We start from the raw sequence: 17,283 nt of genomic DNA on the forward strand, positions 1-17,283 counted from the left end.
CTTACCAACTACTACAGCAAATATACTTCATCAAGTTTTTAGCACCACCTATTTCACAAGGAAGCATTTTTTTTTTTTGTTTATTTTTTGGGCTGCACCAGTTTATGATGTGATCAGGCCACCAGAAGACATTATGTAAATAATAAGTGCTGCGTAAACATTTGCGGTTCAAACTAACTGTCAGTGGTTAATTTCCAGTGAGGATCACATGCAATGACTCACCAGCTGTTGCTGCTAAACTGGGGAGTTCAAGTTCTGAGACACTCTGCATAAGACTGTGTATGTCTTTCCCAGGAAACTGGAAGTGGAACAGCTCGTGAAAGGATGTTTTCTTTGCTACACCCAGTGTTTGTTAGGTTTGAGGAGGGAAGGTGGGTTGTGATGAGGTCAAAGGAGAATTTGGGTGAATTGTCATTTCTATTTTGGTTTCACTAACAGACAGCAACTCCTGTCCTTTGAGGGTTTAGAGTCTGTTGCTTACCTTTGACCCAGACCTATGGGCCAAAAGAAGAGTGAGAGACCCCTGAGGCTTGGACAGAGAAATTAAACAGGCAGATGAAGACAAACAGCACATCTTTGTGATGTCGATGTTGTTCTTTATCTTAAATCTGTTAATATATTTACAAACAAGTAGTAAAATGTGCCTGTTCAACCTTTAAACAGGAAATCAGCGTTTTATAGTATTTATCATAACAAGACGTAAACATCATACCTCAAATTTGTAATAAATATTCAGTGATACTGCGCTCTTTACCTTATGATGATCTGGGAACTCCATCAGAAAGTGTGAAGCCCATAAACACAATGGAGGCCTAGAGTCAAAGAGGCACACACACGATGAAAGCATTTCCTGTCCATTGACCTCTTCTCATTCCCAGACTGCCGTGTTATGTAGGGAGATCAAAACAAACTTTGAAATCTGATCCTCATTTAGCATCAAAAAGCCACTACCAACAAAGAAACAAATGATGAAATAAAAAGGTTCAAAAAATAGCTGGAGAAAGGGCCGTAGCACAATGCTATTGTAAGTAGTTAAAAAAAAAAGAGGGAGAGAGGGAGAGACTGGCATTTTGTTTGCTTTGTGGTCAGACACACTTTTGTTTTTTCACAAACACTGTTTTGATCATTTGGCAAACACTGAAGTAGAAACTGAAATAACGCAGTCAAATATTCCCAACAGTGCAAAAATTCACATCTGGAAAACAACCCAGAGATCAAGGTACAAAGAAGCTAAGAAGCAATACTTGGAATAGCTGAAATTCCATAAACCACAGATGTAAAGTTAGTGTGAAAAAGTCTACTCTCCTTAAATCGTCCTTTGACATATTCAAAATGTAATTTAAAAAGTATTAAATTACATGTGAAGTATGTTTGGTGATTTATAGCCCATGCGATCCATGACTCTGATTACTTTCTCTATAGCTAAACTTTGTAGCTTATACTCCTGACAGGTCAGATTCCGTCTTTAATGATTGCAAAGGCCAGTGTTTACTTCAGGGCCAAACGAGTCCAGCTCCACCTCTCTGTGGTTTGCTCTAGGGTGGGGGTGTGAATGGAGTGAGAGACGGAGCCTGACTTGGCTGGTGTCTCAATCACAGTTTAAAAATCAGCAAGCACTCCCTGAAAATATCAGATGATGATGTACATTCGGAAAAAAAACATGAACGCCGTTTAAGTCACCATGACGCACGAGGTAACAGCAGAAAAACATTTTTCAGTTGCTTCCATTTGCTAGCAAGCCATTCAGATATAATCAGGAAGACCACTGTTTTGAGACATGCTGTATAAAGAAAAAAACAAGAGCAACGTGAGCAGCATGATAAAAGGAGCGAAATATCAAGTCCTGATTATGCGAAGTGGGTGTATACAGATTGTAATTGTTAAGGTAACATAAAAGAAGTAACAGGCAGATAATACTACCTTGAAGAATCACAAGATAAGCCCAGTTTCAGAGTGTAGGCCAAAAGCGGGCCTGTTATACATGTCACATATGTTACATGGTGATATGAACCTAGAAAAATGCACTTTTTGAAGTTTTCTTCAGTGCTTGTTTGTGTTTCTCTATATTGGTGATGTCAAACTAATATAAACTAGACTGGCGAAAATCCCCCTTTAAAGAAGTTTAACTGCACATGAGAGGAAAAAAGTGCAATTTCAACAACAACAAGTCTCAGGTTTAATACTCGATAAAGAAGTGCTGTGGTAGTAATGAAGGAAATGTATATGTATGTGTCTTTGAGCTTAAATTGTTAGAAATAAATGTGTAAAATCAGAGGGAAATTTATGCTCTCCTTTACATTTTCCAAAAACATTTAGTAAACAACATTGGTATCTTTGCTGGGCCAATTCTGACCCCTGCTCTAGACTTTAAATCATTTACTTTGGCTATTGAAACTATGACCTCGCTCATGATATTTACATTCACGTTTGGTCATTAAAAATAATTCCCAGCAAAGACAAGATTTTGGCTCAGATTGTGACACATGCAGTGATAATATGCCGAACTAAAAAGTTTAGACCCACACTTATTTTAAGGGCCTTCATATTGTGACCTTAAAATTTTGCATGTCTTCATTAAATATACAGGGTGGGCCATTTATATGGATACACCGTAAACATTACCAATAAGTTTGATGTGTCACATGGCCCTCTTCCTATTGAAAAAACAAAAGTTGTATCCAAGATGGCCGACTTCTAAATGGCCACCATGGTCACCACCCATCTTGAGGAGTTTGCCCCCTCACATATACTAATGTGCCACAAACAGGACTTTAATATCACCAACCATTCCCATGTTATTACGGTGTATCCATATAAATGGCCCACCCTGTACTTCAGTTTAATTTAGCATTTAATTTTTCTCTATTTCTTAAATGGTATTTGGCGCTTCTTTGCAAAGTTGTTGTTGTTTTGTTTTGAGGTTTTATGATCGGCAACAACAGAAAGGTTTGCTGTGGTAGCATCACAGCTACTGATTAGCAGAGGCAGTTTATGTCCCAGGGGTATCATATAAATGCCGGTCATAGGACAGCAATCTCTCTGGCATACACCACAGGGTGTTCTCAGCTGCTATCACATACAGTAACAGGTTATATTGTCTGCCTGTTATTTCTGCTGTGTCACCATACGATCTTTGAAAGGGTTTATGGTGACAAGACACTGTGTCAGAGGATACCATATTAACATATGAATATAAATAAATGTTGTTTTTTAACTGAATTTTTTTGTACTTAAGAAAGACAACATTAGGGGTAGTTCTAAGCTCTATCTCCTTTATTACTCCTGTTATCGCTTTATTACTCCTGTTTTTAACACAGTTTTGTTTGTTTTCAAGGTGATATGTTCACAGTGACCCAGAATCATGAGGTGCATAAAATGTAATAAGTTTGACTCCTACTACTCCAACACTTTGCTTCATGCATCCCAACTTTTTCTTATTAATTTCCTAGTTCTCTCAACTGTAATTATTTAAGTAAATAAAGCAGAGAAAATCTTATTTTTTAAACAGCTGCATTAACTAGAAGAGGAGGACCATAAAGATGAACATTTGTTTCAATGTTTTTATGTCATTAAGGAGTTTTCTTTGTGTAGGACTTTAAAGACATTTTGTGTGCACTTACTTTTTGGAAAAACTGCCCAACTGGTTCATTTTTACAGCCCCATTAGATTCATCTGTAATAACTGAGTCATGTTTGAAGGTCTTAGATCTGAGAGAGACACATCAAACCACTTTATAAACAAACTTTAAAAAGAAATCAAAAAAAGCATCATCAATGTCATATTTAATAAATGCAAAAAAATGCTTATTTGGTATCCAGATTTGTCAGATGTTCATGATACAGTCAAAATTATTTGTAAAATTGCCCCAAATCCAAAAAAAATCCAAAAGTTTTATGCGATTTTTTTCTCAGGAGGTAGAGCAGGTCATATACTAACCAGAAGGCTGGTGGTTTAATCCCCGGCATGCACTATGCCAAAGCATCCTTGGGTAAGATACTGAACCCCAGGTTGCTCCTGATGCATTCACCTAAATGTGAATGCTACAGAAGGTAGAAAGTGTAGAAGTCGCAGAAAAAAGTCTCGATGCATGCTCGATCATCCTGGTAAGTCAATCTCAAAAGGTTGATTCTGTTCATCTGGCTAGTCCAACTCCTCGTAGTCTTAATATAAATACAGGGAGTGCAGAATTATTAGGCAAGTTGTATTTTTGAGGAATAATTTTATTATTGAACAACAACCATGTTCTCAATGAACCCAAAAACTCATTAATATCAAAGCTGAATGTTTTTGGAAGTAGTTTTTAGTTTGTTTTTAGTTTTAGCTATTTTAGGGGGATATCTGTGTGTGCAGGTGACTATTACTGTGCATAATTATTAGGCAACTTAACAAAAAACAAATATATACCCATTTCAATTATTTATTTTTACCAGTGAAACCAATATAACATCTCCACATTCACAAATATACATTTCTGACATTCAAAAACAAAACAAAAACAAATCAGCGACCAATATAGCCACCTTTCTTTGCAAGGACACTCAAAAGCCTGCCATCCATGGATTCTGTCAGTGTTTTGATCTGTTCACCATCAACATTGCGTGCAGCAGCAACCACAGCCTCCCAGACACTGTTCAGAGAGGTGTACTGTTTTCCCTCCTTGTAAATCTCACATTTGATGATGGACCACAGGTTCTCAATGGGGTTCAGATCAGGTGAACAAGGTGGCCATGTCATTAGTTTTTCTTCTTTTATACCCTTTCTTGCCAGCCACGCTGTGGAGTACTTGGACGCGTGTGATGGAGCATTGTCCTGCATGAAAATCATATTTTTCTTGAAGGATGCAGACTTCTTCCTGTACCACTGCTTGAAGAAGGTGTCTTCCAGAAACTGGCAGTAGGACTGGGAGTTGAGCTTGACTCCATCCTCAACCCGAAAAGGCCCCACAAGCTCATCTTTGATGATACCAGCCCAAACCAGTACTCCACCTCCACCTTGCTGGCGTCTGAGTCGGACTGGAGCTCTCTGCCCTTTACCAATGCAGCCACGGGCCCATCCATCTGGCCCATCAAGACTCACTCTCATTTCATCAGTCCATAAAACCTTAGAAAAACCCGTCTTGAGATATTTCTTGGCCCAGTCTTGACGTTTCAGCTTGTGTGTCTTGTTCAGTGGTGGTCGTCTTTCAGCCTTTCTTACCTTGGCCATGTCTCTGAGTATTGCACACCTTGTGCTTTTGGGCACTCCAGTGATGTTGCAGCTCTGAAATATGGCCAAACTGGTGGCAAGTGGCATCTTGGCAGCTGCACGCTTGACTTTTCTCAGTTCATGGGCAGTTATTTTGCGCCTTGGTTTTTCCACACGCTTCTTGCGACCCTGTTGACTGTTTTGAATGAAACGCTTGATTGTTCGATGATCACGCTTCAGAAGCTTTGCAATTTTGAGACTGCTGCATCCCTCTGCAAGATATCTCACTATTTTTGACTTTTCTGAGCCTGTCAAGTCCTTCTTTTGACCCATTTTGCCAAAGGAAAGGAAGTTGCCTAATAATTATGCACACCTGATATAGGGTGTTGATGTCATTAGACCACACCCCTTCTCATTACAGAGATGCACATCACCTAATATGCTTACTTGGTAGTAGGCTTTCGAGCCTATACAGCTTGGAGTAAGACAACATGCGTGAAGAGGATGATGTGGACAAAATACTCATTTGCCTAATAATTCTGCACTCCCTGTATATAGATCTGCTTGTATGAAAAAAATCAATGGAATCAGTTTTCCCAGTGTGTATGAGACGCAGCATTTAATCACCATATGGTTCTCATTTGTAGAGCGATTATTAAAGAGTAAAATCTGAGATTATTATTTTTTTCAATAAAAGGTGTGCATCCTTGGTTATATAATCACTGAGTATCAACTTCATATATGCATATCTGTTTTGAAGGTTATATTATGTCTACTGCCCAGGGACAAAACAAAACATGTAAAACATTATTGCAAAACAGATGGATATGATAGCCAAGACTATGCAATGAGACCAAAGTTATAATAAACTGGAATTTTCCTTAAAAATAAAGAAACATGCAGTGCCACAATCACTGAATGTTTGATCGGTAATGCATGTTTATTTGGGAGAGTTAGAGTATGAGTATTTGGAAGGGAGAGTATTTATGAGTACTATACAAAGCATTTATAGTATCAGGGTGGATGTTTTTTCTTTCCCGCACAGTAATGTGATGATTGTAATTGTACAACATCAGTGTCTGCGTAATAACGGCTCTTTGGAAACTTAAATCAGTGCTATGTCTGAACAACAAATGATGTTTTATCACTGTTTTTAAAGACATACAAAGTTAAACATGAGCTACCAAGAGACAATGCTAAGTTGAACTTAAAAGACATTAGGTTAACTATAGTTATGAAAAACATCTTATTAACATTTTGGCAAAGGCTGACTGTAATAAACACACCCTTTTAGCATGCAAGGCTATATTTGGTGTGCCATGGTTACTAGTTTTATATTTATAGACTATAAAAAAGTAAAATTATTGTCCAATAAAATCCCTCAGGTGCAGATTTCAGCGGTAGAAGTTTGAAGTTTGCATGCCAGTCAGGAAAAATAAACCTGTCTTACACTTGAGCACTGACATGTGTGGTGACAGAGAAACACTTCAACAACAAAAGCAGCATTGCTTGAATGAGGGCTGTCAGTTGGGGTGAGGCCCAAATCTAAGCAATCTGATGAGAAGCAGTGAGGAACACATATACAAAGAGCCCTAAAATTCCTCAGTGTTATTCTTCTAGGGATTTTAAAGCTTACTTAATAAGCTTACTGATGACTAAGACACACAGTAATGACACAAGCAGTGCCTATAGTAAACAGTAATGACTAATGTCTCTATGGAAGGGAATTCTAAGCTTTGGGTTTGGTGTTGACATGGATGACTGCTGTCTGGCACGCGATGTGGGATTAAGGACATAAACAAGTGTTGTCTGACTCTGCCCAGGACTCATAGGCCCAACTCTCTGGCAGGAATGATCTGCCAGGTCCACACAGAGATTGGTTCTGTGTACAGTTCACCTGACACCCCCACTAGTCCAAATGCTTTACTTTTATGGCCTTATCTTCATAGTTTCAGTTCACTGACCCTCCACTTCTCAACTGCCTTTAGCTCAAAAATCTCACTGTTTATCTGTTTAGTAACTCACTTGTTAACATAATAAATCTTTTAACAGCAAGAGAGACAGATAGCATCTACAGATACTTATAGAGCTCAGCTTTTGTGCATGAATATTGGATTTACACACTCCAGGTAATGCAATAGTCATAGTATACAATATTATAATACATCAGTGTTTTAGTCAAATAATCAAATAATATATTAATAATATATTATTGATAATTAGCATAGTTAAATAGCATGACAGTGTGGTGGTCAGCACCATCGTCTAACAGTTTTCCTCTTGTGTTCATGTGGGCTTTCTTCAGATGCCCCAGCTGCTTCCCACAGTCCAATGACAAGCACATAAAGTAAACTGGTGACTCTAAATTGGCCATAGATGTGAATATGAGTGTGAATAGTTGTTTGTTTCTCTGGGTATAATATAAAAAATATATATACAATACATGTCTCCTATTTGTTGTTACCCAAAACCCACAAGGGATCACATATTTTCTATTTTAACCTCCTAGGACCTGGCGTCCACATACCGGTATGTGGACATCACATTTTGGGTTATTTAGACCGAAATACTCAATTTTGCTCTACAAGGGCCTGATATCCACTTACGAGGACATTATACTGCGACTGTTCTACTGAAATTTTAAACGAATGTCCTCATATGTGGATGTCATTTCTCTTAGAAACAAAAATTAGGTAAAAAAATAAAATAAAATCTGGTAATTCTTTATTTTTACATTCATCGGGTCCTAATCAGCCCAAATATCAAAGAGAAATTAAAAATGCATGCCGTGGAAGAGTTCGGGTCTTAGGAGGTTAATGATACCTGATATATAGTCATTCTTTCCGCTACTTCTTCCTTCCCTTCACATTTTATCATAATGTCGGGTAATGCTATCTTATCAAGATGTAGAACTAAAATGGGCAGTGCCTTGGTTGAACTTTAAGCACATTCACTTTATACTGGAAAGTAATTAGGGCGTTATTGCACTCTATGGTACAGCAGTTGGGAAACAATATTTCTTTTGTTGCCATGTGTGGGATTTTAACAAGACATGTCCTGGTTAAACTTTGGCTGTTATGTAAAGTGTTTCATTTATTCCCTTACATACAAGCAGTGACCCTACATAAGCAAAGAGCATTCATGTATTCAAACAGAGCCTTCACTGTTTTTTCCTTATTGCTTAATCCTAATCCTTTTTAGCTGCAGATTGAGGAATGTTTAATTTTCAGCTGCATTACCTCCACCAGTTTTGCATATTACACTGTGAACTTCTGTGTCATTTTATGCTTCCTGTTATCTTCTTTCTTATTCTTATGAAAGTAGCAAATGTTTTGCTCGGATGCATGTGATCGTTCTGTTTTTAAACACGATAGTGCAAATATTTTTCAATTCAGAGTGTGGTCATGTTAACAGTCAATTAAAACTTGGCTTACATCCATGAGGACTTTGAGGTCAACCTGATGATTTATTGGTCACAAACTGACCCAAAAGAAAAAAACAAACTAAACTTATAACTTAGAAACTCTGATTCTTACATGTGGTGTGTATTCTGAACATACAGGAAGGGCCAGGTTTAAAGATTTAAAATACTGTGTCACAGTTGACCTTTGACCTCTCCTTCAAGGTCAATAGATTAATCTGAAGGTCAGTTTTTTGGGGGCAACACTTTGTCCGCTTCATATTTATTACTAAACAAATGTACTAAACAGTGAATGAATGCTACACATGCACCGTATCCACATAAAAAATATATATCTATATATATTTTTTAAAAAGTACGATCGTGGCTCAAGAGTTGGGAGTTCGCCTTGTAATCGGAAGGTTGCCGGTTCGAGCCCCGGCTTGGACAGTCTCGGTCGTTGTGTCCTTGGGCAAGACACTTCACCTACCACCTACTGGTGTTGGTCAGAGGGCCCGGTGGCGCCAGTATCCGGCAGCCTCACCTCTGTCAGTGCGCCCCAGGGTGGCTGCGGCTACAATGTAGCTTGCCATCACGTGTGTGTGAATGTGTGTGTGAATGGGTGGATGACTGGATATGTAAAGCGCTTTGAGGTCCTTAGGGACTAGTAAAGCGCTATATACAGTAAATACAGGCCATTTACCATTTACCATATATTTTTCTCAAAAGTATGTCAAATATGTAAAAATGGGTTTTAACAAAGTAGATAACAAAAGCCTACACTTTGCACTTAATTTTACTGTACAAACTTTTTAAAGTTAAATGAAAAAGAACAAAGAAAACAAGATGAATATGTAGAAAATGCAATGCTATTCCCTTAAAAGCAAATACTGCCCGGAGAGTGTGCTGCCTTGGTGGAGGTTTGTGGTTTTGAAGCACTTCTTGTTTTATTAAGCAAATGCAATAAGCTACAGCTAGTATCATGTTTCATGCCCTTTTCAATTAGCTGTTGTCAATGTATATGTTAAGCAGATAGAAATAATAGTAACGATATTTAGGTTTTATGTTGTGGGCACCTGCTAAAATAGGCTCTGAATACATCAGGCTAATCTCATTTTATTAGACCATTAGTAATGTTTTGTGTTAAATACAACTTTTTACAGCAACCTGTTACATGATCAGGACTTATTCATTGACAGACAGAAGTCCCAAGATATAATATAGAAACAACTCTTTGTGTGTCTGCGATTGTTTGTGTGGATCTGTGTGTGTGTGTGTGTGTGTGTGTGTGTGTGTTAGTGTGTTTGTGTGCAGCCTCTTGCTAACTGTTTTTGCAGCTGAGGACAGCAGAGAGGCCTTTCCACACATCTTGACAGCTGTGTTGTGCTCAGTCACGCTATAGAGGCACTGCAGTGGGCTGCACTTCTGACTACAGAGCCCTCTAGAGTTGGACATATAAATTAAGAGTCCCAGAATCTTGAACTAAATCCTGCAGATAGGATATTTAATAAAACCACAACAAGGTAAGGTGTAAACCTCATCTCTAACTTTGTTCTTTTGTTTCATTTATAAATGAAACACTGACAAGAAGCAAAACAGGACTGTTGGGATAATTAATGCATGGCTTAGATTGATATTTTAACAGGGAGGAGAGAACATTTTTGTCATTGTTATCAAGTTAAAACACTTGTTGAATTAATGATCCACCTACTGCATTTGATAACCCTATTAAAAGATACTTCCTAGTTAAACCCAAGGCCACTCCTTTTGTTCTTACTATATTATAAATACAATAGTATAGTTCTTATAGTACTATGAGAACTTTACATTAACAATGATTAATAATAAATGATTAATCAGGCTGCTTTAATCAAGACTGAAAAAGCAACAACAGAAGATAAAAACAGGGAGGTGTAGGCTGCAAACCTGGTTAAAAACTATGAAACAGTCAGTTCAATATATGACCAACAAGCACGTTTTGATGCTGTTTCACTTTTTTTCTTGGTCTTCTAAGGTCAAAGCTTCATGTAGAATGTCTCAGCAGAAATCACAAAAAAGTCTGAATCCCTGAGGTTAATTTGGACTTTTAGAGTATAAATATTAAGGTAAGAAATGCTTTGAATGTTGTCAGAATATCAGAAAGATACAGCAGAAAAGTAAGACCAATGGTCAACAACCAAACAAACAAAACAAAAAAGAAAACGAACAGTAAATTGAGTCATAAGTCACGTGAGTTCATGATATTATTTACCATTGTGGGAGTTTTTGTTATAAAAGGGTGTGAGTTATTTAAACATTTATAGTACAATTGATATGGACAAAGGCAATTTAGTGACTAGTTAGTGCAGTATGAAGGTGAGGCTCAGAGATGCGTCATGGAGGATTTTATGTACATGTGGTTAAATCTTTTTGAATTGATGTTGCATAATGACTTTGACTTGACATTGGGTGACAACAGCAGCTCCTATTATTTGATCTACCACTGTAGTCAGTTTGATATGAAAGGCTGTTTGCACATTAGTTGTTCTGTTGTGGTCAGTATTCATCAGTCAGTTTATTTGTAGCTTGTTTAATTTGTTGTGAACCAGAGTGAAATCAGTTAGTCAACCAATAAATCAATCAATTTCTGCTTCCAACCTCAGTACCTGAGGTTACATTTTTTCCAGTGCTAGTATCCCTAGAAACTGTCCATAGATCATACTCTATGGATGAAACTGGTTACTGTGTTACATTTCTATATTTACAAAGACAGGGTTCCTTCTAAATTCTGGTTTAGTTTTGTTTTTTGTTTTTTATCTTATCGTACATTATGTAAAGTTAACATGTGCACTAGTACAGCAACTAAACCCAAAAATGGATTGTCACTGTGGAAATGTGTTCTTACTCAATAAGATGAACACTTCTTATAAAACTTGTAGTGTCATGTTGAACGCAATATGTGTTATAAAACTTATGTGCTCTAAAGACAGAGTTTCTTCCATTGCTTGTTTAAAAAGGGATTTGTTGAGCTAGCACAGGGGGATTTTTAAATTGACAATAACCAGGAGGCATTTGGAAAAACGAGAAACAGTGCACAAGAGCTTTCACAGTAAATTCTGGAGTTTAGTCGACGTAAGTGTAAGGTTAGGGGGAGATTGTGACCCCAGTAGTGTACAGATAAGCTTTGTTTGTGCCACAGCAAGGCAGGCAGGGACACAGTGGGAAGATCAAAGGTCCAGTGTTGTGTCCAAACTGAAGTGGCATACTGACTCTGTCACACCCACACATACACTTGCACTCCCACCACTATGGAAAATTCATATGCTCTTTCGGCTCCATTTGTTTGTATGGGCAGGACAAACATCCCATATTTTGTGGTGTAGTGAATGTCATTTATTGTGTACATCTAATTAACGTCTGATATTCCATTGCCTGCTGTACCCAGAAATGGAAAAAAAAAACAAAAACATATGTCCATCCTTTTCAAGTAATTCTCTGAATGACATTCAGGGAATGAGGCAAAGAATATGTATGCCTATTTTTCGTGATTTAAAACCAAAATTATGCAGTATGTTAAATTCCATGTTTAAATAGTTTAAAATTATGTGTTAAAACATGCCCCCTGCTGGGCACAATGACAGCCTTGGAAACTGCATACAGTTGTTTTGTCTAGTTTAAGATCAAAAGTGTCCCTTGTTGTAGCTACCCTTACACTGCCTTATCTCACAAAGAGCCAAGAACAGCAAAAACCAGTTTTTCAAAATTTACTGTAACTCAAATAATAGCTGATCTTGAAACAATCAAGTCAGACTGCATCAAAATGTTGCCATTGTGCACATTATATATTAAAACAATAATAAAATGTAAATGAAAGAGCATTATTTACCCTTTTTGAAAATGTGTAACCTTAAACCTAGGAAACAAAAAAGGAAAAATGTTATTTTGTCAAGTTTGTTATACTTCTGACTTGGAAAATTGTGAAATTTGGAAAAGTCTAACCACATAGCAGTTATTAGAATTATACAGTATAAACAGTCCACCTTAAGTTATGAACAGCCCAGAAGTAAAACAAGTTGCACAGTTCACCTGTTATTACAGTAAATGTCTCGTTTACTTTACTGAATTAAAAGAATAAACTGCCTTAATGCATTATCCAAAAATAAATATACATAACACTTCTATTCCAAATCTTACAAGTTAAAAATATATTAAAACTGCTATTGTTACCAGTAAGCAATCAAACCTGTATTTAGTCATGTAGGGTGAAAAAACAAACAAATTCTAAGTACAAAGGAAAAACTGTTAGTGTGTTTCATGGCAGACGTGTCAGTAAAGTATTTCTGCTTCTCTGGACTCTAAGTTGGCTGCATGATAATAATAATTATTTTTTTCTCTTTTTAAGTGTAACTGAACCATTGTAGGTAACTTTGTGTGCATTAAATTGAATCAAGTAGAAACATTTTAATGAGAATCAATGCTGGCACTCACAGCTACTATGACCTAGATGACTAAGAACCTGCAAAGACACTGAATAAGAGGAAACATGTTTATTTATATTTATAGTGGGAAAAGTTTTTTTTTTTTTTTCAAATCTGAAAAAAAAAACCACATTAACACTAAACAGCAATAAAACTTTTTTCATGTCAGTTGCTTTATAATATTTCTACTTTCAGTTATTAAGCTTTTAGCTTTTTTCTTCTACCGGGCAACCTAATAATAATTAATAGATACATGTATAAATGGTATTAACAGTAAAACATGCATTACAGACTCACATTTAATAATTTCTATTTTTAAAATAGTTCTAAAGTTCTCAGCAGTAGTGGTTACATTTTACACTGGAAAAACAAGCTTTATTTTTGCATATATGGCCAAAACACACTTAATGTTTTTAATGTTTCTAAAGTGTTGCACTTACAGTGCACAAGGAGTGCACATTATGTCCAAAAAACCCATTAAAACTACTGTATACTGCTGTAAACTAGAGCACAAGAGCTCCGTTCATATTACACTGACAAACCAGCTTAACAGTAATCTTTATCATCACACAGCAAATGAATATTGTCTAGCTAAATACATTGCAATGTTGTTGCTGCTGATGTTCAGCAGGCCGTTTAATCCAGCACCAGGGTGTTTCCCTGCTTTACCAATCTGCAGCATGTTGTTCTGACCGGGGTTGTTAAAACCACCACAGTGCTGCTAAAAATACATTCCCCAAAGGGCTTTCAGAGGTCTAAATGTTAAAGCGGGCCAAAAAGCTGTAAGTATCATTTAATAAAAAATCAGTAACAGTGCAAAGATTTTAGCCTATGCTTTTCATTTTTACACCTTGAAGAACATAACTGCAACAGTGCAGTTCTTCCTCAACAAAACAGCACTATTATAAGACATAACATAGAGAGTGATAAACTGGATAGACTGTCTATTTAAGGAAATTATTATTTTCCATCTTTGCCTTATAGTTTACTTTATACAGTTCACTTCTAGTTTATCTTTGGGTTTTTTTTACATCTATCTATGGTGAGGCTAAAATACCTCAACAACTATTAATTTATACACTTACAATTATTTGAGAATAAATTGAAATGGCAATAGTTATTCCCTTGATTTTCCCCCTTTCGGCACAAGCAGGCCAGAAATTTTGGTTTTACAAATAAACATCTCAAAAGATTTTTGCTTATGGTTCCCAGAAAAAAAGAACTCCTTTCCTTTAGCATTCACTTTAGCACCTTTGGTTTTTAGCTAGTTACCCACAAAACGGACATTTCAATTAAACTTAACTGTTCTTTGTTTTTACTACTAATCATTAAATAATCATATACTTGTATATTAGATGCTGAATATGGTACAGTTATATAAACATCACCCTCCAAACATTAGAATGTGTTCTCACTGTGAGAAAATAACTTCTTGGTGTTTGTGCTTACAATTTTATGCTTTGCGTCCTAAAATTGAGTAGAAAGGCACAATATAAGCACCAGTCCATTTTTCATTTAGCATTTGGCTCAGTGCATGGAAGTATAGCCACACAGAACACGAGTACTTCAGGTGTTTAATCTCCTAAGACCCGAACTCTTCCACGACATGCATTTTTAATTTCTCTTTGATATTTGGGCATATCGGGGCCCGATGAATGTAAAAACAAAGAATTACCAGATTTTTTTTTAACCTTATTTTTGTTTTTAAGAAAAATAAGAGCCATATATGAGGATAGAACAGTAGCAGTATAATGTCCTCGTAAGTGGATATCAGGCCCATGTAGAGCAAAATTGAGTATTTTGGTCTAAATAACCCAAAATGTGATGTCCACATATGTGGACGACAGGTCTTAGGAGGTTAAGTGTTTTGTTCTGCCTCATTAGAAAATACAAGAGAAATCAGTCAAATCCACGGCACGCTGTTTCGGAGAATTGCCTGCTGCATTTCACTGACACAAAAAGAAGAAACGCTGTCTCGGGATAATTTTCTGAAATCTCTTACTCTCACAAGGCACTGGTAAAATTTCTGCTTGAGCGATGGCTCATAGTTTTACAGACATTTTCAAAATGACCAGCCAGTGTCTCCATGTGTTTACATTGTGGTTCTGCAGCTCAGTCAAGGCAAGAGAGGATCTGCTGAGCACCGTGTTTATACTGCCTGTTTCCTGTGTGGCTGTTTGGGAGCCTGTGAGGGAAGAGACACTGCAGTCACAGACCAATCAAACATAAACACCGAACAATGGATGATGGACGCTGAGGGATTTGCTCCAACGACTGACTTTTCGGGTGTCTCTGTTGATGCCATCCAAGCAAGACTCAGTATTTTTAACTCCTTTGCATGGATACAGAAAAAATTTAAACCTCGGCACAATTTTCTCAGACTCCCTAATTGAGCTCTGCCCATTCCGACTGAATTATAGCCATTAAGAAACAATGTGATGTGCTTTACAACCATATCTGGAGTGAAAGTGACTTTCATGACACAGCTCTTTGACTCTCTGGGGTAATTACACTAAGATGTGCTTATGTTAGCTAATAGGCCCCATGATGTTTGCTGACTGATAATTTGAGTTATCAAGAAAATCTCCACACTACCAAAGGACTATCCCTCCTTAGAAAAGGCCTGAATTTCTTATCACAATAAGGACCCTGCATCTGCCTTTCACAACTGGACCACATCTCCTGGGTGGTCTTTGGGTTCAGCTGCGTAATAACTGTGCCTTGCTCTTCCAAGAAGCTGTAGAAAACAGTGAGAATGCTTCATTTAAGCCAGATAGGAATCACCTCATAACCATGATGGGATTGATAAAACAAGCGGGCGCAAAGCTTGGCTGTTCAATATGAAGTACATTAAATGTTTGCAAGGTGAAGACATGCGAACCAAGTAATCTTCCCTATTACCAAAATTAAGGCAATTTTACAGGCATGAGTGTCAAATCCCATCCCATATCTGGATTTTGTGGATGCTTAAGTGAGTCCCACCCTTAAGTAATAATGGGAAAAGGACTGCAACAGACTGTGAGGAGGATGTGAAAAAAACAGGCTCAAGTGGAGGGTTGAATTTTGTGTTTCCAGAGGCGTCCATTCTGCCACTGCCCCATGTCTCTGACCTGGACCTGGACCTGGATCCATCTCGGGAGTGGAGGCTAGAAAAAGGAGGTGTGGTCTCCTCTTGTCTACCCCATTTCCTGCCTTCAACACAAGCACTAATTGGAAATTTGGGTGGCCTTGTTTATTTACATGGGTGAAATGCGGCGAGGTTGTATTTATATTTTCATGGCGCGTTCTCAGTGGTGCTGCATTACAAAGCATTCCCCTGAGATCTCTGTGGGAGAGGTGCATAGAGCTGTAGAGTAGCCCAGTGGTTGACTATGCTATGTGCATGTGTGTGTAGAGGTTTTACAAGGAAATTCCATCTCGTGATCAATAAAATCGGACTTATTTGTTTTGTCCTCTAAAAATAACACTCATGAGAAGAAGAGCATGACAGCATTGATTTGTTTTTATTAAAAATAAAGCAGCATCCTATACTTCTCTGAATGTTAAAAACAGGGAACAAATAGAGGGTAAAAACCAGTTTGAATGACTTTTCTTGTAAACACCGCATGCAAAATCAAGTCTCATGCCAGGAAACTGATGTCCTACTTCGACAGGCTGAGCATAAATGCATGTGGGCATCACTTATCAGTGTGTGTATTGTTCTAAAAAATGCATGCATGTATACTACAGACCTGCTAACTTAAAGGTTTCTTAGGCCCCATAAGTGTACACATAGAAAAAAAGTGGTGGCAGTGTGTGTTTATCTTTCAGACCAGGACTACGAAGTGGTGGAAGGCCCAGCTTTCTAGTCAAGCCATGGCTACAGAGAGGCTGGTCCTGACTCTGGATAGTGTAAACATATGAGTGCACACACACAAATGCACACAGATAGAAAATCTACAGGGCTCTCCCGTCCTGCTCCCTGCCTGTCAGCTGGAGACCACACACCCAGACCACACAGAGTCTGAGAACAGCCTGGCTCACTCTCATGCAATAAGGCCTACTGTCACTCTGACCACCTCTGTCTCTCTGTCAGCAGTAGACCTGTTTGTCACTTGACACATAAAACAAAGAGTCTCTGCTCAGAGAGCAGGAACATATAAGTGCCTGAACATCAGTAGTTTGTTTTACAAGTTGGCATCAAATCCAGACAGCAGGATTTATTAATTAATCTAAATAAAGGGAGGAATTAGACACTTTTAA

The sequence above is a fragment of the Simochromis diagramma genome, unplaced genomic scaffold, assembly GCF_900408965.1.
Source record: "Simochromis diagramma unplaced genomic scaffold, fSimDia1.1 OVJJ01000205.1, whole genome shotgun sequence".
In the NCBI taxonomy this organism is placed as follows: Eukaryota; Metazoa; Chordata; class Actinopteri; order Cichliformes; family Cichlidae; genus Simochromis; species Simochromis diagramma.